The 24,318-nt window shown below is 42.6% G+C and overlaps 1 long non-coding RNA gene across 1 annotated transcript; it reads right to left on the reverse strand.

The window, feature by feature from the left end:
* Positions 1-7,136: 7,136 nt before the first annotated feature.
* LOC118101265 lies at positions 7,137-18,055 on the reverse strand. Its single transcript, XR_004694514.2, has 2 exons — positions 17,970-18,055; positions 7,137-7,334 (listed from the first exon to the last, which is right to left on the reverse strand). It is a non-coding gene; the product is annotated as an uncharacterized LOC118101265 (long non-coding RNA).
* Between the last annotated feature and the right edge of the window lie 6,263 nt (positions 18,056-24,318).

Genomic DNA, 24,318 nt, shown 5'->3' on the forward strand with positions numbered 1-24,318 from the left:
CAACACGTGCCCGGGAAGTTCTGTCGTCACCTCTGTGAAGGAGCTGAGCAGAGAGGGAGGAGAGCGGAGACAGATGGAGGAATATCAGGGGAGGGGGAGAGATATAAAAAGTGAAGGAAAAACGGGGGGTATGAGGAATGGGAGAGATACAAGTGGGACGTACAGGGTCATGAGGAGGGGCTGGAGCTCTCCAGAGGAGGACCTGATCCCTCCCTGTTGCCCCTGCAGACAGGGCTCTTGGCTCACGTCCACTGAGTATGCCTCCTCTGTGGCTGGTCCATCTATCATTCTGTCTCCCCCCCTCCCCTCTTGTCGTCTCTCATCCATCTCTCGGAAGTATTGAAAGCAGCACTGACTGAGCCAAGTCCGGAGACCCTCGTAATCTGGCTCTGAATCACTTCACTTGTACGTGTCATAAATGGACAAGGATTTGTTTTGCATTGGAGACCAATGGAGGGACACATCAACAAATAACGGATTAAAGCAAAGCAAATGCTGGAGCTCTTGGCAGAGAGTCACCAGGATGGTGCAAAAATATATGACTTATAGAATACTATACATTTAGTTTATATATATAAACTGTATAAATACACATTCCATGTTCAAACACTGTTTTCATTTATTCAGCAGCTGTGCAGAGACCAATGTCCATATATTCCATGTATTTATAGATACTTATACACTATCCTGAAGAGGTATAAATATGTCAGTACTTTAAATTGTCTGGTAATTTGATTCGATTGGCCCTGAAGTGCAAAACACAAAAGCAAATAACAAAACACGACAAACAACAAAACACAACAACAACAAATCACACGACCCAACAGTAAATACGAAAACACACACGGCAACAAATCACAACAGCAAATCATGATACACAACAACAAATATGAAGACAGAACTACAAATCACAACAACATTAACCTCCCACAGAAAACCTTGGAACCTGCTCAACAAGGCTCATCACTGATTGGATGGATGAACTGTCCATGTGTTTTGTGTTTTGTGATTTTTTTTTTTTTTTACTGTTGTGCACTCTTATTTGCCATCGTGGTTTTTTTTTATGTGTTGTGTTTAGTATTTGAACTTTTGATCGATCTTGTTTTGACTCTTTTTATATATTTTTATGAAACTTTGTGTCTGACTTTTTGTTGAATTGGTGGAATTTCGATATTCAGTTTGGTTTTGTAATCTTAAAGTTTTTGGGATTTATATCTATTTGCATCTGTAGTTCCTGTTGTACTTTGCAGCTTCTTTCCTTGTGTTTCTCTTGCAGAGTTTTTCCTCCTGCTCCTGTGATCGTCTGCACCTTCCTCATGTGTCGCACCTGAGTTCAATTACCCAGCCTCCCTCTGTGTGTGTATATAGCCTCTGTTCTCTTCACTCTTCTCTGTTTGTCTGTTAACACACCTGAGTTTCCTCCTGCTACACTTTTGCTGTTTGTTTGCCTGCGCCTGCCAACTTTATTAAATTCTACACACTGTAACTACCTTGATGCCAAAAACACAAAGTGTGAAAGATACTGGTTGTTTTGTGCCAAGAACTCAAGTCTTTGCAGTTTTATTCCATATAGACACATTTTATTTGAATTAAATGTCACTTTACTGTATAAATTCAGTGCACTGCAGTCGAGCACGAGTCTTGTGAGCCCAGTGTACAACTTTATATAAGTTTAGTGTATTTAGTGACATTTGATAGAACAAGTGTCTTAGAGTGCAAAGCCTGACACATAATCACATTCTCCTCCACCAAGGAGGTTATGCTTTAGCAGGATTATGCAAAATCTACTCAACCGATTTCCTTGAAATTTTGTAGAAAGGTGGAGCATGACCCACAAAAGAAACTGTTAAAATTTGGTGCAGATCTGGACCAGGGGGTGGATGTGTTTTCCAACATTTCTGTTGATTTCTCAGGCAACAATTCGTTGTCCACTCTCTCCTTTGATTTCTTTTGTTAAGGATGTATCAATGAAATGTGTAAGTTGAATTCAGATGTGCAATATACGGATCTATTGTCGTCTTTTCTCTGGTTTCCTCAACAGAAAACACTTAACATGAGTGTTTTCATGATCTTAGCACAGTTTCACAAGTCAACAACACTGGCAGCTCAACTTTCAGTCTAGTAACTTCTCCAACAGTGATTAGTGGGCAGAGCGGCGCTGGTTTACTCTAATGAGCTGTTGCTAATGGTAAAGTGTGTCAGTGATGTAACGCTATACCTGCCCGAGCTCTCCTGGGGCTGGTGCTGCTAGGGATAGAATAATACACTCACTGGTGGGCTCAGGTGTGTGTGTGTGTGTGTGTGTGTGTGTGTGTGTGTGTGTGTGTGTGTGTGTGTGTGTGTGTGTGTGTGTGTGTGTGTGTGTGTGTGTGTGTGTGTGTGTGTGTGTGTGTGTGTGTGTGTGCGTGTGTGTGTGTGTACAAGAAAGAGAGCAAGGGAGCTGGAGAGAGAGGGAACAATCTGTGAGAAAATACAGATTTCATTCACCACCAGTCCCACAGCGCATTCCCACTCAAATTATCTGCAAGTGATGATGCCACCTCTGGGAACCCTTGTGTTGTTTACGACCTCGTGTCTGCAGCACAAGGAACATAAAACCATCAAATACGTATTATTATGACTCTGCATATTGGTGGTTCATTTCACTGTCAGAATCTGAAATCGTTTTGAATTTGATCTGTGGACACCGCAAACACATTCATTACAGGGATGTAAAACTGCGAAACTGTGTGAATACGTGACTTTAGCGACAATTGGGAGGATGCATACGATAAATCTGTGGGCAGAAAATAAGGGCCGATGTCATTGTCGATGACAAAAACGTGATATTTCCGCAGTGTGTGTCATGTCCTGCCTCCTGCTTGCTCTGCCTTTGCCAATTGTATTTTTCAAAGCGTGGACCACGTCGAAGGACAGTCTCCTTTGATCCACAATCAATATTAAAACAAATTAAGCAACGTCCTCAACTTGATCTTCAAAATAATAGCATTGATTCCAAGTGAAAACGTCTGATTATCTGATTTGGTGCAGAGGTTCTTCATTTGCGATAAGTCCACCTCCTCTAAGTGTGAATGGTGCTGCAGCTCCTCATGCTACATTAGAGTCCAATGAGGCATTTAGCCACCAGGATCGTGTCGTGCTCTGCTTAACCACAGCTCACATTTTACAGGCTGCCCGAGTACTGGAGAACAATCATCAATTATTCCATCTTATCATGTCTGTTGATCATTAATAGGGGCTTTTAATGCAATCTATGAATGGTGACGTGGGCATTTTTACGTGTGACGCACACCACCATAGATTTCTGCAACCAAGCACAGAGCATCTTCAACTTTTTAAGTAAACAAAGCGATCACGAAGATTCTTAATGCCGTCCCCTGCAAAGGGTATTTGTTTGTTTTCACTGGGTTTGGATGAAGAAGAAATGAATATGCACAGAGAAAAGAGAGGGAATATACAAACCCACAAAAAGACAGAGACAGGCCGAACTCATCCATACTGATTCTAACTTGAATCTGCAAAACCTCTGCATCTGCCCGGCACCTGGTGTCTTCCTTCTGCCCGGAACCCCTGTGGCGTGTGTGCGTACATGCATACGTGTGTGTTGTTAATGACTGGGTGCCATGGCTCCTTGCTGTGTTCTTGCGAGCTATGACTCACAGTCGCTGCTGCACCAGGCTGCTGCCTTGGCACCGCGCGTATCGAGCCGACACGCAAGCCAACTCCCACGGAGTCTGTGTGTGTGTGTGTGTGTGTGTGCTGTGACGGAGAGAGAAGGAAGAAGAAGAATATATTTTTACCTCAGCTCAAATCTTCCTCTCTGATAACGGTGCTTTTTTAAGGAGCACAACCATCTGCATGCAGCAGCAGGGAAGACAGGAATTGAGATAAAGCCTGCTGCTGAGATCAATGAGTCCCCGAGGACTGAAGCCATCAGAAGATGCCCCTGTGGATTACTCTTAATTTTGTCCCAAACGCGAGTCAATCCCCGGCATCTTTTATGTCTAATTTTGGTTGTTTCCCTTGAGAGTTGGTGAAAAGTTTGGCTCACAGTGAATGCAAAATACAGTAAAATCAGGGCAGTAGCATTGTAGGCTACATCCGTACGACTACGTTTTAGATGTCGTGTAACTGTAGCACAGGCTGCGTTGTGACCATAAAAACCCAATCAGCAAGTGAGTGTCTACGTTTCCAAACATCTCTTCCTGCCCATCCAGAGTAAAATGCTGCCCTGGAGTTTTCAAACTAAAATTAGGCCAAACTTGTCCATTTTAGTGGCACTAAAACTCCAGAGTAGTGTGGACGCCAGGCATATCTGTGACAGAGTTGATGGATTTAAACGTATTGTTATAGATGTAGCCTTAATAGTCAGAGTAATCATTCAAAATACAGTCAGCAAGACGAAATGGTGGATAAAAAGAATCATCCAATATGTCCATATCTCCTTTTTAAACCTAAACCCAGGCTTTAGTATTATGCAAAAGAAGCAGCTTGAAGCACAGCTTGAAAAAAAAGGAGGCCAGTGATGGTTCAGTGCAGCAACAGGACTTAATGATTAATTTACCAACAGATGACAAACCTACAGGATATAGCTCCACACGTTACATAAGGTTACAGATCCCACTGTCTACACACACACACACCCGGAGAGACTTGCAGTGTTAATGATGAACTGCTGTTGTCTGTAGTTATTTGGCTGCTTTGCATTGGCGCAGTGGGCGTTTGAGAGTTTTTTTAATCTTGTCATGTAGTTTGATCCACAGGCAGCGACAGCAGCACTGATACCAACATGTCTGTGTGATGGTGCTGAATAAATTCACATCTTACAAAGGAGGTGTCATGAGAAGGTGTACTTTCAGTCAGGAGCCAGGTGGCCTGTAAAAAAAATATGAAACGTAAATGAGATGTGTTGATTGAAGGAGGTGGTACTACTCTCACAAAAGTAATTCATGTTAATGTATAACATGACCTAAAATAATGTCAGGGGATCAGTAAACTTTAAAATATTGATCCTCGGGGGATCATGAATGTTTGCACAAAATGTCCTCATGGCAATACATCCAATAGCTTCGAGATATTTGTTCTAGACCATAGCAAGACTGTAAATGGCCTCCACGAAGTCGCCTGGGATTTAGTCCCTTTGAATTTTAAACTGCGATAACAGATTTTGGGGAGTAACTAGTACTGCAATACTACTGCAAATGTGAAAAAAAGTGGTACAGACTAACATCTTTTGGCTCCAGAGAGAACTAGAGAATTAGATTTCAGGTATTAGCAACGTAGAAAAATGTGCTGTCTCTGGTTTATTTGTTTATATACTATTTGCAATTAATAGGAAAATTCCAACTCAGGTGATATTTAAATGATCTGAAAGTAGTATGAAAGTAACAGTGAACTTCCCCAGGCTACCTGTAAAGTCTTTAAAAATCATCAACCTGCTGCACAAAGTATTGTGAATCTGTAACCATAAATCAGTTGACGGCAGTTTGAGTCTATAACAAAATGTAAATACTTGTACATGAGCGGACAGGTGATGTGGGGTGAGGCAGACGGGCGCCTTGTGATACAGTGGTTTCACTTTGACCTGCCAAAGTGGAGGTTTGGTGGGTGAAGGCGATACTGGGACGGGACGATCCAGTGAGATGATAAGATGGAGGGAAAGAGAGAGAGAACTGTGTGCACGTCGCCATGGTTCGATGAAACCTGTTGCTTGTTGCCAAATAAAGGGACCCTGATGTTAGAGAGAAACGAACAAAGGAATGCACGCATTCTCTGGTGTGTGTCACACTGCCACAACACGGAGGGACACGCACACTGACACACAACTTGCACAACCAACACTCCCTGATACCTAATGAAAGCTTTCATTATGTGTATATGGCCACTACTTAGAGCGTCTCGCACACTAATGATACCTATTTCCACAACTCTAAACTCTGACACCAAAGACTGGTTGTAAATCACTTGCTGCTCATTGCGCTAATTAATAAAGCCATGCCAGACTTTGTGACTCTGGGGGATATTTAATGTTCACAGGAAAAAAAAAAGAAAAACCTTCAAAGTCAAACTTGATTATTGAAACGAGGCAGTTTTGTTTTTGCCGACTCAGCAGCTGCGGAGCTCGGCAGGTATTTAAAATGTGGCCGCATGTGTTGCTCGTGAATGTGCGCGCATATGTTTGTGTATGTGGCCTTGGGGGATTGCAGGCCTTCAACCCTCTCAGTGGGAATGCACCCTTGTAACTGCTGGGGTCAACGCGTGGTAACCTCAAGGCTACCACAGGGTCAAAGGTCACCCGTCCTCAGGAGAACCGGTGGCGACACACCAGACCTACAGGCTTGACTCAACCGTTTGAACACTGCATCGAACTTGACAGCCCAACCAAGGAGGGGGGGAAAAACATAATCTGATTCGTCTCAACAGATTTATTAATTGCATAAATTGCATTGTGAAAGAGCGGGCGTGCTAATTAATCAGCTCTTTGGAAGGACTCTTGGCCTCATTGCAACTCACCCGGCTCATTTAGCCCGCTATTAGCCCTGGGACACGACACAGACCTGACCTCAGTCCACCACAACCAAAACAAAGACACTCACAAGGTCACGTGTGTTAACGTTAAACGGTTCTGAAATGATTTGGAGCAGAACAGAAATGACAGAAATTACGGAGGTCGCACTTTCCTGTTTTCCCGTCCACAGTTCACAGAAGAAGAAGAGATTTAAAGGTTTTTCTCCGACACTTGAGAAAACCCTGGAGTTCTTATTGGTTTTTAATTTAAAAGTAATGAAATGGTTCTGAAAGTAATGCACTTTAAGTTATATTAAAACATTATTACAATACAGTTTTATATTTTACTAGTTATGGTTAGCCTTTTATTCTATGATAGCAATTAATTTATTTTTATGCAGTAATTATCTCTCTGTATATTATATATCAGTTTTGGCGAGGTGCATCATTACTGCACTACTTTCAGTTTGTCTATAAGCACAAGGGATTCACAAGAAAACAACACACGCATGTAATTCAGCACAAGTACATTTTTTTATGAATTATTTATGAATTATTATCAGCCTGATGGTTTACTACTCTCTGTGTCTGGGATGTATTAATTACTACTAATGACAAAAAACAGTATATATAGATAGCTTTTTATTGCAAAGCAGCCACAGGAAATGTGTATTTGACTTTTTAGTTTGGTCCATGTCCCATCAATTAACATGGAGGAGGTGGGGTTTCACGTCTATACTGCAGCCGGCCAGCAGGTGGAGACGCTTTGGCTTCACGTTTGGGGAGCTGTCATGTCGTCCATCTTTATACACGGCCTATGGTTTGCACTGGAAAGAGAAACATCAGTTAGCATCAGTGGTAGCGCCTCAATGTTTGTTTACTGCTGTTATTACAGTAATTGACCAGGACTGAAATTTGATGCATTATAATTAACAGTAAGATTTATATCTCAACCAGCAGTGCAGCTTTAAATGGACTAATTTTTAAATGACCTTCAACTGTCCAAATGCAGAAAAACAAAGGAGGGCTACTTAAATGCCATCATTCCAAATTTGGTTTGGAAACACTCCTATTGCAAAAGTCAATCAAATTATGCACCGTTTAAAGTGTTCTGTCGGACCCTAAATGGGTTGGCGGGTGGTTTGATGGATGTGCATTTCCTGCCAACCAGCTCCCATTCCACCAGAAAACCATACATCATGTCTGATTAAGTGCCTTACAGCTCCGACACCTCCGCCACTTAAACCGATTGTGACCAAGAAGTGTCACAATCATACGTCTGCTGCTTTTTTAAAGTCACATTTATGCTCCGACCGAGAGTCTGGTAATCGCATCACAGCCTCCTAATGTTGTTACTGAGCTCCCTCCAAATCTGTTTTTTTTTTCGAGGCAACCCGAAACAAGTTTTATGCATAGCTAATCTTGTCATTTTTTAATAAAAGGACAAGGTTTCAGTGAGTAATTCACTTCTGCTCCCGTCTGAGCTCAAACCGAGACCACCTAGGAGACATATTTCGAGTCGATGCTGCAGCCAATCCAAGTGGAATAAAGACACTATTCATTGACTTACTGGCCCCGATTTCTGTTGACTTAGGCAGTGGGGGCAGAAAACACCAAAACACATGCTGGTTCAGACTGCCTGACAACCTACAGCCTCTCTGAATTTAATTTAAATCCGAGCCCTGGATAAGCTAAATAATGCAATTTGTCAATGCTATCCGTTTGACACGGGTTAAATCAAAAAGCGCCAACAACGCATTCCTCAATAAGAAGATGTTGATGAAGAGTGGTTTCTGTGTGTAATCCTCTCGTCTTCGACCTGCCCACTGTATGTTGTGATCGCTCCACTCCTGCACAGTTTGTCCTTCACACACTCTGATCCTTTGTTTACTGCAGATCATCACTTAATGCTCAGCTGTGTCCCACAGAAAGCCCATGCTTGTTACTCACACCCCATTGATTCACAATGGATCCAATGTTGGGCCAAGCACACGGCCCATATAACAGCACAGCCACTCTACAAGCCGGGATGGGGGGGGGGTTAGATATAGAACGGAGGGAGGAAAATGACCATAAGGTGCGGCCTGTATCTTTTTGCCCCCTGTAGGTCCACACTTTAATGTCATGTTCTGTCAGCTGGCAAAACTTAAAAGGAAGGAAGGCATCCTCTGATAATAATTTAGCAACACTCAACAATATCCTGGAATATTGCAATGATCTGTCAACATTTACTGAACTTTTCCTCCTGACAATTTGGTCATGAACTATACTGGAGCCGGCCACCAGGGGCCGATCAAGAAGATTTGGCTTCCCTTTAAGGGAGTGAAACACTGGCCAGTTTATCCTGGCATTACTTCTATGGCTAGTGGTTTCTTATCATATTCTTTTGTGCAGTAATAGGTTAAATGTCCGATTGTGTAAGCTAAGCCGATAAACAAGCTAACGATATCAGGAAATGGTCTCACATTTCCTTATCCTTTGTATAATGCTCGGACTAACCAGCATATTATCATACGAGGATGCCAATTATTTTTGTCTGGAACAATTGCTGCTTTAGCATAAGTGTTTTAGCTGGATTAGATATGTAGCAAGGGCCACAGTGTCCAATAAAAGTGAACCACCATTTTCATCCAATTTATGATGCTATTGTTAGCGTAATTAGCTCGTAGTGGCAATATCATCCAATAAAGTTGACGGTTGCCAGCTAGAAATGAGAATCCTTCTTTTGTCCACACAACTTTCAGAAAACAAGAACCCATTGTGCTAAATATACTCAGAGTTTCAAGGGATAAATTAGCCACACTTGCAGTAAACTGCTTTACGAGATGTGCGTAGCAAATGTAACCGAGGGGGGTAAGTTGACGATGTATGAGAAAAGTAAGAGAAGCAGCTAATTGTTTAAAGCGCAAAGCCTCATGAAAATGGTAGAGCACAAGAGGAGGACACTCAACGACTACAGCAAGTGAAGGGGGGTTGGAATCATGGGAGCTTGATTAACCCTGATTGTTTGATTGACTGTGACTGTGTGCACGCTCACATGGACTTTTCTCTTTGTGCATAGCCCATGTATGCTGTCTTTTGTGTGCATGCTATGTGAGTCTCTATGTGTGTAACGGCCTGCTGTTGCAGCAGTGTTCATTAAAGTGGAGCGGCCCCCTGCAGCTCAAAGCTCAACGTAAATATAAGAGCCCAGGGACTAACAGGCCTGTTTTACACCAGACGACTTGAAGCTACTCAGGAGTCTGCTGGGCTGAAACCGGCGTTGCAAACCCCACATCTATCACATCCCGCAAATTTATTTAGAAAGCATTTTTAAATCAAACGGGTTAATTATAAAGAAGCTGCAGATGATATCACCCTGCAGCCCGACGGCGCGTCAGCCAACATCAACCACATTAAGAGAGTCATTGTAAGTAATGTGGCTGACGGGAAGCGGATCTGAGAAAGTCTTGTACAGTGCAGCTCATTAACACAAAGAGCTGCTGCACACTAACAAGTGATGCTCCAAATTCTACAGCGCCCCAGGATTAGTCAGCCCTTTGTTTTATAATCTGTGTGTTCAGGATTAAGGCTGCTGTCCGTTACGTGGATCCCCTGTACGTTGAGTGATTAATCGGAGGGCAAGAACGCACAAAGACCTGAGCTGTTGTGATGTTATTATTCCTGTAGCACAAACAGGAGCGGCTGCAGTTTTCCCACCAGAAATATGGGTCACCACCACTATGAGCATTTCAGTCGCTTTTAGGAAAATGTATTAATTGGATAACAATATAAATCTCACGAGCAGTTTCCTTCCAAAATAAGACATCAACTCTTTTCTCAATACATTTTTAAGCACCGAGGTAAAAGTGTTACATGAGATGGATTTCTTAAATGAGTAACCTGGGAAATCAGGGTTGGGGATTAAGAGAAAGTTGGTCATGTTTATCCAGGATTGTGAAAGGGGCTAATCTAGATGACGTACGTCAAGTAAAAGTCATTATAGTGATGTTGAATGCTGTTTGCCGAAGAAACAACAGAATAGAGGTTTCTTTTTAGTGTCCATTTTCCTGTTGTATTCTCACATGGGCCCACTCTGACATTTTCCTGATATTGTACTTGGGTGTATAAGAGGTATCATAGTCAATCGGGTATCTGTGTGTGTGTGTGTGTGTGTGTTTATCCTTTTCTCTACCATGCCCTGTTATTATAATCTCCCTGCTCCCGCTTGCTGCTGTTATACCAGCCAGATAATTAGATCATGAATTGGCAAAAGGTCAATATCGCGTCATGTTGTTTGCGTCCCCAGCTCAGCAGCTTCAGCTATTCCTGGAGTCACGGTGGATGTGTTGACATTTACTTCCTCTTCTGATACCAATTAGGAGTCTGGTCCGAAGGGGAACTGATCGGGAGAAATATACAGAAAATGGCCTCTGTTCTTGTATTTTCTTTTAAATTTCTTTTTAATATGTAGATTTCACTTCCAACAAATCAAAGCTCCACAACAAAGCTCAAGACGACTGGAAAGGTTTCAAGCCCCGTTGTTGGTTTTGGTAATTCCTCCGACGTTTATGGAGACGGACAGATTTTTTCTAAACGACTGTATCCGCTTTACATTCCAGTGTGTTCTCCTGACCTTTTCAATTTGTGTGACCTTAGTGGCACTCGAATGCACCACAGCGGGGCCGTTCACTTTCAGCCGTGCCCTTTCCTGCACGACTCCACCGGGGTTTCGTCATTATGCGGGAAAACACATCGATCATCTCCGAGCGAGACGCGCAGCCAGCAAAACAGACAGATGTGTCTGAACTCTGCCTGACTTTTCCTTGGTCCTGAAGCGAAAGCCCATCAGTGTCAACTTGTTACTGTCAAACTGCAGCTTCACTCAACCCCTGACATGTTGAAATACACGTGCACCTGCAGCAGTGATGGTTTATTTTAACATACTTCAACGTGTGTCAGAGTTTCAATCCACTAACCTCAGGCCATAGATATTCTTCGCAGATATAATGTGATTTATGCTGAAATACACACCTGCTGTTATTAAAATGAGTGATTCTAGCACACGAGAGACACGGAGGATGTTTCCTATGTTTCTCATCCTCGCTGATTTATCGTGCTGACTAAGCATTGATGGGCCCCTGGGTTAATACCATTTGATATATAATGACATTAAAAATTCAAGATTACATTTTTCTTTTATTGCTTTTGACCTCGTTTCTGGGAATAGACGTCTTGCATTAAGATAATGCGCGGACTCGTCTGACCACAGTGGCCTCTATACAAATCATTTGTGACGGGTTCACCGGCCTCAGCGGTACGGATTAGTCATCTCATTACCATGTCCTGTGTAACAAAGGCAGAAAATAACTGAATCTTGCTTTATTGGAGATGACAAAAATGACCTGGACCATGTCAGCCGCCCTCCTGCAGCGCTGCGTCTGGGAGTATAAGTGACAGGAACATCCAATCACGTAGAGGTAGTCGTAATTAAAGAATGACACAGTTATGACATAAGATGATGATGTCCGATCGAGATCACCAGGGTGATGACTCCTCAGGTTCACGTCACCATGGACACCGATCAATTATGTATGTTACAGTGTGTTTGTGTTGCTTATTGACGCTTTGGCAACAGGACACGGGAGGAACAGGCCGGCGGCAGCGATCAGAGATGTGAAAGCAATTATAGGTTTATGTCAAACTGCATGTACACAAGCCCGGCCCACAACACACACACACACACACACACACACACACGCACACGCACACCACCCTGATGTTCCCATGACTCTGTGATACAAACCTTATACAATTAATTATTTTAAGAACAACTCAGATGCCGTCCTAGTCGAACACGGACCTATAACTCATTTAGAATTGTCAAAAGTAAGAAAAGTTAAAATAGTATTGCATGACACTTTGACACATTCATACATTTAATATTTGATTCATAATGCAAGTTAGACTTTAGGATGTTCCGGGCCTTTCGTTGAGGGTGTTTTCTGGACCTCTTTCAACTCTACACACTTTAAGGATCAATTTACAAAAAAACATGATTTTAAAACTATTACATTATAACATCAAAGGTGAAGCTATTATGTGAAAATATAAAAAGGCGTCATGAGAGGTTTCAGATCCCTTTCTGATGCGGCTGTGGTTACTGTCAATCTGACAAACTGCTTTTATTCTCAGTGAGAACCATAAATGTTTTAAGGGGTAAACACTAAAAATAAGTGGGCACGGTCAATAACTCTTCCACAAGGTGGGGGAAGTTTCTTGAACTTAAAGCCCATTTCCTTTTTACATGCACAGAGAAGATTTCCTATGTGTCCCTGGAGCTTTGCTGTCAGACACGGTGGGTCAAAAAAGTAAAAGAGCCCGTATCCCCCAGACCTAAATCTACTGGGCCCCACAGAACAGGTTTATGTCATGATGAGGGATCCACCAAGGACGAAAGTGTAAAACCCCCGTCTCTTCTAAATGACTGTCACTATACAGTGGGTCTGGGAGTTGTCTAAATTCCTGATATATGTCTGGAGCATGAATTACTCAGGCTTACCCTGGTTATTCATTTCCACTAATGGAGACAAATGAATATATAGGTCCGTCTCTGTGTCCTATATACAGGAGCATTGTTTTTCCAGATTAGACAAAGAAAATGTGCAGCCAGCGAGCGAGGACCCATCCAGACCCCCTCCTCCGTCTGATATGACATCATTATACTTTACAATTACTTGTAAAGCCCCCCACTCTCAATATCTTATATCTACGATGCTGTGGCCGACTATAACTGATGGGCCACGTTTTCACTACCTCATCTTATATTTTTCAGGTTTTTCGACATTTTCACTTACTTTTATCTAAAATGACTTCGCTCAAAACTCCTGCATATACATTAAGGCCGTCTATCTAATCACCAGACACCCCCTCCCCATCCCTCCATCATTATCTGCCCTCATCCTAATAATATACAGACCGAGCCTTAGCCTTAATTTGACCCCTCGTGGCGCCCCCGGCCCCCCACCCCCGTCTGTACGAGTCCATACGATGTGGGACAGCTTGAGAAACAATGGAGAAGTTGTTGTTTTTTCTGGCCCTGTCTGCGCCGCCTCCTTTTTGTTTACACCCTCAATAGTTATGTAACGTGCGATAGGTCGTACATCAGTGTCAAAGCAAATCAAGGCTATTTAAGGCTGCTGTCAGAGAGTTTCTCAAAGAGCCATGAGTAATAAAAATGTCCATGTACAAAGACGTCACAAGTATATTTAGGTCATTGTAGTTGTCGCTAAAAATTTACTTCTGGAACCTGAGCCGTTCTAAAAGTGGGTGGTCACTGTTTTCACTGATACTTTATTTTAAAACTTCTACACAAAACCGTCAAACCTGGACTCATACTTAATAAAATATCAAGTCAATTTCTCACACTCCAGATAATATTCTTCCCAAATCCCTGTGAATAATCTGTGTTGGACACACGGATAACTCTGGTGGCTGCGTTCTCTTTGTGCAACACGGACACGCATCTCTGAGGACCCGCAGATTAACGAGGAGAGAGGCTGAGCTGGAGACGTTCCGGTGACAGCTCTCTCCGTCTCTGTCTCCGTCTACTCGGCCCCCTGGAGTCTCGCAAAACTCAGAAGGGCCCCAGTTGGAAGCAGGATCTCTCTCTGCTTGAAGCCCATATCGCACACATGACACAGACATGCACGCCTTCCCTGTTCCTCCGTCAGCGACACACAGACGCACACTCCTCTTGAGACAAGTATATAAAAATATTTAATTGCGGGCTCTTCTACACAGGGGATTAGACTTGAGCGCATCTGCCCAGCGAGGACATGTTTTGTGGACAGCTGGGGGATGAATCACAGGAGAGAGGAAAACTAATATGACAGGACAAAGAGAAAAAAAAGTGCCAAGACAGGGGTCTCCCACATGTACGGATTAGTGGAGGGTTGATGGCGAGAAGCAGTTTTGTGAATGAATAAAGAAGAGCTTCATCTGTTTAGTATTCATGCTCTGCCGAACAAGAATCAGTTACATCCACTTTACAAATTTAGAATATATGGTTTTAATGGATCCCATTATATATATATTTTAAATGTCTTTAGACTCAGTAGTAGGTCGAGGGATCACAGAGGGCCTGTAAAGTATGTGGTGTATGTACATTTCCCCCAAAAAAGAACAAGCACACTGGAATGGCACTGAGAGAGTTTATACCTCCGCCAGGGCCCAACAGTTCACTTCTGTAACCATATTTTAACTCACTAGTTTATGTTTTTTACTTGGATCTGCACCAAATTGCACACATTAATGAATATCAGTTCCTCAAATATGCCAGATTTTTCCATCAAGAGTGAAAACGGTGAAATGCAAAAAACTTGCCCAACAGCAATGGAAAAAAAATACTGGATCCGCTCCGAGATCTGCATCCGCACTTAAATATTAGGGTTTCTCATAACCTCCTTAGCGGAGGTACAAATCAACTTAATCTGTAAATCTAACAATGTGGCTCAAGGTGGAACAATGTCCTGATCCAGGTCCAGGTGAACCACTTTGGTGCAGATTGAAATATTATGCAATATTCAGAGATTCATTAGGTTACCGGAAACAAAGGTAGCAGCAGTAATAGAGGTAGATGAAAGAATCACAAACAAGTGCTGAATGTGCGGTGACCATGTTTACAAGCATGTCAATGTGTTGGAGTCTGCAGCAGGTATATGCACATATGTAAGTGCTCGGATACAGAGCGGGGCTGTTCTCAGGCCTCCTGTCCCTCCCCATTCCTCTGCAAGTCCACATGTGTTTTATTAGCAGGCAGGCCCATTGGTCTGTAAATTCCAATGGCGAGCTGGCCTGGGGATACGCACAGCCCGAGGTTGAGATGGAAAGACTGCAGGGAAAGAGCGACACGCATGGGAGGATTCATCACTCTCTTGTCATTGTGTCTTTTGCAGCTTGACCTCTAAACTTTCCTTTCACCTTTCTAGTGGGTAGTATCTGCCCTTTGTTGCATGTGGATCCCCCTCTGTTTTCTGATATCTGTCACTCATTTCTCTCACATACTGTAGTTACCTCAGCCAAGGAGGTTATGTTTTCATTTGAGCATCTCCTATCCTAGCAGGATTACGCAAAAGCTACTGGACAAATGCAACTTGGTGGAAGGATGCAGTGTTGGTCAGGGGATAATCCATACAATTGTTGTGCTGATCTGGATCAGGGGGTGTATCCAGGAATCTTTTTTCAGAGAATAATCTTGATGAAAACTAAACATATCGCTCTGTGGTTGTAAGCCTTTGCCAACCAATGGAGTTTTGTCATACATTTTTTACATACATATTATGCAGAATCATGATCTTTGAAATTGAATCATATCATTTTTGAGTCCGAATGAGAACTGTTGAAAAGTTGAAGAAATCAAATAACTTTGACCTAAATATTGTAATCAGTTCATCCCTGAGTCCGAGTTAGTGTTTTGTTCCTAATGTAATGAAAATCCATATATATCATGTTCACATGAACATGAAGTCACAGCGACCTTAACCTTAGACCTTCAAGCACCAAAATCGAATCAGTTAATCTTTGAGTCCAACTGAACGTCTACCAAATGAAAAAAATGTCAACGAAGGTGTTTTTGAGATATCGTGTTCATCAGAATGGGACGCAGGGACAGACGACCTGAAAACACGATGCCTCCGGCCACTGGCCATCACTTCCGTGGAGACATTGAAATCAGGCATTTTTAAGGGACACATGTTTGTGAGTTTTGTACAATTTGGTGCAGATCTAGTGCATTTAAATGTGGTTTAAGAAGAAGAAGACTGTCGGGCCTTGGTGGAGGTTTGTGCCATTCTGGTTTATATAGTTTCCAGCTCTGGTTTGCAGGCAAATTCTTTCTGGCTCTTTTGTCTTTCTGTCTCTCATTCTGTAAGCGTTGTTCTCATATTTTCTCCCCTCTCTGCACTTCTCCCTCTCTTGCTCTCCACTTCCCTCCATCTGCCTCGCTGTGCTCCTCGCTCTGAGCCTGTTTCTGTTAGCGTCAATCTGTGTTCTCGTTCTGTGACTCCCAAACCGCAGCATTCCCACAACAGCAAACACTTAGGAGACAAGAGTTGTGGCTTAAACAATGGTTTCCGTTTGCCCGGGGACGAAATAACTCACTCTTCTCCGCCCCTACGCACACAAACTCTCTCTCTCTCTCACACACACACATACACACACACACGCTCCAACACGCACACTCAGACACACACATGCCCAGATCCTCGTACCTATCGTTAAAATTTATGTTAGCTTGCTAATTTTCCAGTCTCTTCCCTCTCCATCAACGTGACAATCACAATTAGAGCGTGACACGACAGGTCGTGACCCGCACCCCTCTGATGCCCCCTGAACCCTGACACCCACCCTGGGGTGATTGGCTTACACATACACAGAGCCTCTGGGTGCAATGCAGGCCCCTCGCTTTGACCGTGCGAGTGTGTGTGAGGGAGAAAAGTGGAAGTGATACGGTTTAATCAGTGGGAACACTGGTATTGGGTGTCAGTTTCATCCAAGGGAAGCGAGATGCAGCTTAACACCGATTGAAAAATGTAAGCACGTGGTAGTTTAGTTAGTTAGGTCAAGTCTCCTAAGGTTACAGTTCAGAAATTAGCATCAAATGATTTAATATTAATGTTCTTTTACAGTATGATATAACTTTAAGGGAAAACAAAGGAATTTGCTGACTTGCTTGTCAAGATGCAACTCAGCAATGAACTAAGATGTCCAAAGTCACTCTTCTTCTCAGGATATTGCAGCGTGAATCTAAATGTAAAACAAGGGGATTTCTGAGATGGTATGTGCTTGAGAATGTTTGCGAATGTCATAAATCGGAACTGTTACGACACCCAGTTAAGTGTTACACTGCTGCAGGAGCCCCCCCCCCCCGAACATAACTGGGTGTTGGATGCCGACATACTTTCCAAGACATCCATTTGCTGGGCTCTGCCTCCAAAAACTAAATTTCCAAGAACAGATAATAAAAACCCTTTATGAGTCTGTCTGATGAGAAAATATGAAAAACAGTAACTTTCATGAGGAACCAATCTATGCTGGCAGGGATTCCGTTGGTTCAATAACACAAATACATTCTTGGCAGTGAAAAGTTTAATTCTTTACTGTTCTACATTTTACATGATATTTTTCAAGGGGTTCTCGTGAGGACGATAATAACCATTGACAAGAAACTAGAAAATTGAAACAACAGCAAAAGTGGTCGATGCACTTAAGTCCTGCATTTTTCGGTGAACCTTAGGACATTAATCTTTATCCAGGGACTTCCTGGGCATTACGCTTCTTTTTTCCACACATGCACTCTGTCACCACACTCAATTTAATCCCTTTTTACAGATACACAGGAATTTTAGGACGAGTTAGGAGGTAAAAACTTCTCTTGAAGACTTTACAAGTGGTGACGCCATTGTGCTGTGCAGTTTAATTACCTCTCTACCAGCAGGCCTGGTTTCCATTATGTCCGCTAACAGCCAGCTCTCCTCTGCACCGCTCTCCTCCCCGCTGCCTTGTCCTCAGTTGGCATCTCTGTTGCCACACAAAGAAATGCTCATCTCAACAAGTATTCCACTCTGGCATTACTTACTTACAGTCCTAATGTAAAATGTCAGCCACAATGGGATACCTGCGTCGTGCTGCGCCATAAACAACATTAATCGGAACCGTGATGCTGGCTCAGGAGCGTTTTTCCATAAGACGAACTTGGCGCTCGGAGAGGTATCGCATACCTCGATGATGTGTTTGAAGCTTTAATTTTGACAGGTCCCTGGCGCGAACCCAGACGATGTTGAAGATGGACAGTGTCTGGTTCCAGCACACATGCACGAGAACCAAACAACACATGCATGTCCTTTCTCCGTGTTTTTCTATTTCTCCCTCCCTCCCGGGCTTCAAAGACAGGATGTGGACGGAGTGTTGTACCGCTAAGCTAAAGACAAACAGCGATGAGGAGAGAAATCAAACCGAGGGGATGTGACACAGGCCGTTGCTGAAAGAGAGGATGTGGTTGCTCTGAAACAAAATAGTGTTATTCCGTACAATATTCGAATGACGCATTTCTTGATGTTTGCAAAACTGCACTCAGGAAAAAGATGCCTTTGTTTGAAGAGTTTGGTCGTTTGGGACAATGGACATTTGTTTTACTTTTCAATGCATAGACCTATGTTGACTCAGTTGGAGTTAGCATGATGTTACTGTGCTGACAATGTGCACGTTTTTCCTGTCAAGATCTGTCTGTTAAATTCAAATTAAAAAATGACACGTGTGACACACGCACCAGGTGACGAATGCAAAAATGCAAAAAAAACAAAAATAATACGTATCTTTTCTCATCTCAGAAGAAAATGAGGTACTACTTCACATAGGAGACGCCAATGAAGTTGTCAACTTGGAAAGACAAGATTGAAGATGTTTTGGAGATGGGGGCCAACAGCAGTGCCCCACTGGAGTTTATACGTCCTGCCCTAGCTCCTGCATGCTCTACCCAGATGCTACTCCACGCCTGAATGTTCAGGACATTTGGCTATTGTCCGAAACACATCTGACACGGACAATCTCGTGCTGCAATCTTCATATGTGAAAGGCAATCCCCTGAAAATGTCTGTACTTAATGTTTGTAAATGGCTCTACTGTGTTTGGTGAGACACAGATTGCTCTTGTAGCACCACCGTGAGGCTGACATCTGTCGCTTTGATTAAAAGCTCCTCTCAACAGGATGGATTCCCATGAATATTTTGAATTTGTGTTCCCCTCAGGATGTTTTTTAATGTGCATTTCTGATCCCTCAACTTCTGATGCTGAATATGATGACAAGGATTTTAACATCTGTGATCACCCACATGCACATACCTCTGTTTCCCATTACAAAGTCCACTGGGGGGATTCTCCCCAAGCAAACAATAAAATACTGTAACACAAAACTTTTATACAAAACGTTCCCATTGGTTAATACACAGGTTAACTGGCTGGAATTATGCCACAAGTTAATATGCTGAACAGTAAAATGCGAATAAAAACCCAGTTTCTCCAATTTAGCGATCCTTTTTGCACCATCAGCCAGAAAAATGTCTTTAGGTAGTAGGAAGCGCTGGTTGCCAGTGAATCTTATTTGCCTATGTCATCTCCTGTTGCCGCTTTAAGAGGTAACACCACCCCGGACTCATTACCTGCAGGGCTTTAGGATGAAGAGGATGTGGTCTGCTTAGCCAGGATTTACTTATGTTTTCCCCCCAACAAAGACTCCAGCTGTGGGCACAGACACACAAGTTCATGTGCTTTAACATGTTTGCACACACACACAAAAAAATATATTTAGAGAAAAATGGTGTAACATTATAAATTAAATTGTGTCCGTTGCGTGTTAGAAACATCATCAACTTGCTCGCAGAGACAGGAAATCTCTGGAGAATATTCGAGCCCCCTCCCGACAATTACAGGAGATTATCTGAAGTTCAGTGCATTTTTGAAAGCATAAATTAAAACTACTATAGGAAAAAGTTGTTCAAAGTTGAATTTACGAGGATAAAGTTGTAATTTTACAACAAAAAAATCATAATTTTGTAATAATCCACAAGGATTTGGAGGAAATTGCCTCTTTTTTGGAGGAGGAAATGTTTGGTAGTGGTTGACTGTCAGGTTAACATCAGTTATGTGATATTCAAAGGGCTTTTGTACTTTCTCCAGAAACAATGAGATTCGTATTCATGATTTTGGATCCAGAAGGTGTCGAACTCATGTTCTCACTACAAGTTAACTCATAAATGTAATATCAAAATATAATTTTTAAAATGTTTAAATGACAAAAATCTTGTAATATTGCAATTTATTAATATATAATTCAATGTGACGCAGCTCTTTCTCAGCTGAACTAAGTGGGAGAAAGACACAAAACACACAGAGGAGGTAAAAAGGGTAGAGGTGTTGGAGAGGGCGGGAGGAGGAAGTACAGTGCCTTGCATAAGTATTCACCCCTTTGGACTTTCTACATTTGTCATGGTATAACCACAGATTAAAATTTATTTCATCGTGAGTTTATGTAATGGACCAACACAAAATAGTGCATCATTTGGAAGTGGGGGAAATATTACATGGATTTCACAATTATTTACAAATAAAATCTGAAAAGTGTTGAGTGCATATGTATTCACCCTCTTACTGTGAAACCCTAACAAAGATCTGCGACCAATTACATTCACAATCACATTTGCAAGTCACATAATTAGTAAATAGGGTCCACCTGTCTGCAATTTAATCTCAGTATAAATACACCTGTTCTGTGACGGACTCAGAGTTTGTTGGAGATCATTACTGAACAAACAGCATCATGAAGACAAGGAGCTCACCAAACAGGTCAGGGATAAAGTTGGAGAAATATGAAGCAGGGTTGGGTTATAAAAATATCCAGAGCTTTGAACATCTCTGAGCACCATAAAATCCATCATAAGAAAATGGAAAGAATATGGCACAACGCAAACCTACCAAGAGGAGCCCACCCAAACTGAAGAGTCGGACAAGGAGAAATTAATCAGGAAGCAACCAGAGGCCCATGGTTACTCTGGAGATGCAGAGATCCACAGCTGAGGTGGGAGAATCTGTCCACAGGACAACTATTAGCCTCCACATATCTGGCCTTTATGGAAGAGTGGCAAGAAGAAAGCCATTGTTGAAAGGGATCCATAAAAATCCCGTTTGGAGTTTGCCAGAAGCCATGTGGAGACACAGCAAACATGTGGAAGAAGGTGCTCTGGTCAGATGAGACCAAAATTGAACTTTTTGGCCTCAATGCAAAACGCTATGTGTGCGAAAACCAACACTGCCATCCTGAGCACACCATCCCAACAGTGAAATATGGTGGTGGTAGCATCATGCTGTGGGATGCTCTCTTCAGAGGTACGGAAACTGGTCAGAATAGAGGGAAAGATGGATGGAGCCAAATACAGGAAATCCTTGAAGAAAATCTGATGCAGTCTGCAAAGACTTGAGACTGGGCGGAGGTTCATCTTCCAGCAGGACAATGACCCTAAACATACAGCCAGAGCTACAAAGGAATGGTTTGGATTAAAGAATGTTAATGTCTTAAAATGGCCCAGTCAAAGCCCAGACCTCAATCCAATAGAGAATCTATGGCAAGACTTGAAGATTGCGGTTCACAGACGGTCTCCATCAATCTGACTGAGCTTCATCTTTTTGCAAGAAGAATGGACAAACCTTTCCATCTCTAGATGTGCAAAGCTGGTAGAGACATACCCCAAAAGACGCAGCTGTAATTGCAGCGAAAGGGGTTCTACCAAGTATTGACACAGGGGGTGAATACTTATGCACCCAACAGATGTCAACTTTTTGTTCTCATTATTGTTTGTGTCACAATAAAATTTATTTTGCACCTCCAAAGTACTATGCATGTTTTGTTGATCAAACGGGAAAAAGTTTATTTAAGTCTATTTGAATTCCAGTTAGTAACAGTACATAATGGGAAAAGTCCAGGGGTGAATACTATGCAAGGCACTGTATATGGGATGTGAAAATGGAAAAGAGAAATGAGGAGGGTCGTGTGGGAACGAAAGCCAAAAGAAAAGACAGAGATATGATTAGTGCGTAGCCGTAGCTCTCTTTGTGTCTTGTCCAGGCCTTCTTCTTCTTATCTGGGTTATTTGTGCCACATTCCAGACAAATGCAGAGCTGTGTCTCCTCTGTCTCTGAGAGGCTGCTAATGTGGCCATTATCTCTCTGATTCGGTGATAGGGGACGTCCAGCAACTCTCCTTCCCAGTGAATTACAGGCTGGCCAACCTCAGCCAGGTCATGTGAAAAATTTTAAAGTTACTTCCTTCGCTATTGATCGTCGCATATTTCATTAAATATACGTTTTAAGAGCTGAAAAGCGTCTAAGTCAATGTGATTCAGGAAAGAAAAAGCAGCACTCAAGGGTATTAACTCCCTGGATTTGAATTATCAGCTGCAATTTGTATGAGTCAGCCACAATGCTGCTAAATTATGAAAAAGGTCAGACATGCCTCGTGATAACTTTTGAAATAATCGAGTGGGAGCTAAGTGGGAAATAGCAGGAATACAATTACGTCGGAGAGCTCAGCGCTCGTTCCCAGGAGGTGAAATGCAGCCGTGGGCAGAAGGACCAACTTGACCCTGCAGTCATCTGAGTAATTACCCAAGTGAGAAATGTCTGGTTTGATACTCGGGATGGAGGAAGAGGGAGCTGACGATGAGAGAGGCAGAGTCAGATAGGTGGAGGCGTACAAATTATCCACCATATAAAAATGATTAATGCGAAGCAGAGGCGTAGAGGAAAAGAATGAGAGACAGAGAGAGATAAAGGACTAATGGACTGGGATGGGCTGTATAATAAGTCTGCAGGTAGGGCTGATACTATCTCTCTGGCAGGCATTTTCACCACCACAGTACATCACTCACACTGACTCCGAAATGCCTGAGGACACTGGCCTTTCACAAATGCTCAATCTCATTACAATCTGTGTACAGGATAGTAAAATGTACAGTGTGAGAGGCCGAGCGTGTGTGCTTAGCTGCGTGTCAAGTTTTGGGTTTCTCTCCAAGAGTAAGAGGAGAAGATTGATACCACGCTCATGTTTGTGCCACAAGTATGGAGGCGAAGCCTGGAGTCGGTTATCTCAGCTTAGAAAAAAGACACCGGTGGCTGGTTGCAGTATAGGTCATAAAGCCCATATCATCCATGTTAGCGTAAAGGACATGGATCAAACAAAACAAAATCAAAGTACATGTCTAATAAATGTTCCTCTAAGGGCATGTCTCAATTAAGAGTCTGCATCCTTAAGAGGACGCACTCTACCCAGCCCATGAAGACTGCCTCCTTCTTGGGCTGCATAGGCTGCAAAGGACAAACTGAAATGAGACTGGTCTTTGGGGGACATCCGTGATTCGCACCATCAGCTTGTCCCGCCCGTGATACTCAAGCATTTGATATGTCAGTGCTTGCCGGTGCCATTATCTCCTCGAAAAATCGGTTCATCACTGAAGCGCCACCTGCAGACTTATTATACAGCCCATCCACCCGTTGGAACCTTGTTTTCTTGGGGATGGAAGGACGCATTTGTCAGCCGCATTCAAAGGAGCCTACGAATTGGGACAGTCTCGTTTTGCAAATGTGACCCAATCGGTCTTCACATGTAGGATGCAAACACAAAGGATGCAGCTAAAGATGGACAACATGTCTGCTCTCAAAAATTGAAGCCAAAGCAGCTTGGTCACCACCTGGTGGCTGGCTGTGGTACAGGCCATAAATCCCACCACCTCCATGTTGGCATATGGGACATGGACCAAACTAAAATCTCAAAGTACATGTCAAATATTTATTTTTCTTAAAGATGAACCTTAATGATTGACAGCTGAGACTGACTCTCGATTGGTCCAGTGCATGTCTAGGCAGGACCTTCCTACCGCTACTCCATCTGCCAATCGCTACTCAGACTTTGGCTCTAAATGCAATATGGTAGCATAAATTTTAGGGATATTTTGGCTTTATGTCTGGATAGTGGGAGGAAGTGGAGACACGTCGTCCATCTTTCGATAAAGTCTATGAGGCACATATTTCTGGGAAAGACATTATAGTGATAGCATCTTCATTCCTAACTTCATACATTCCTGAAAGGAAATAGATGAGTGTATTTTGCCAGAAGGATCAGTAGTTCTTCAAGAGCCACATTCAACAGGGCGATCAATAGTTCAATTCTGAGAGTTCGTACTAATAAAAACATGGTTTAGATGTTAATATACTCAATAGTTCAGA

This window comes from Hippoglossus stenolepis, chromosome 22, assembly GCF_022539355.2.
Source record: "Hippoglossus stenolepis isolate QCI-W04-F060 chromosome 22, HSTE1.2, whole genome shotgun sequence".
Lineage (NCBI taxonomy): Eukaryota > Metazoa > Chordata > Actinopteri > Pleuronectiformes > Pleuronectidae > Hippoglossus > Hippoglossus stenolepis.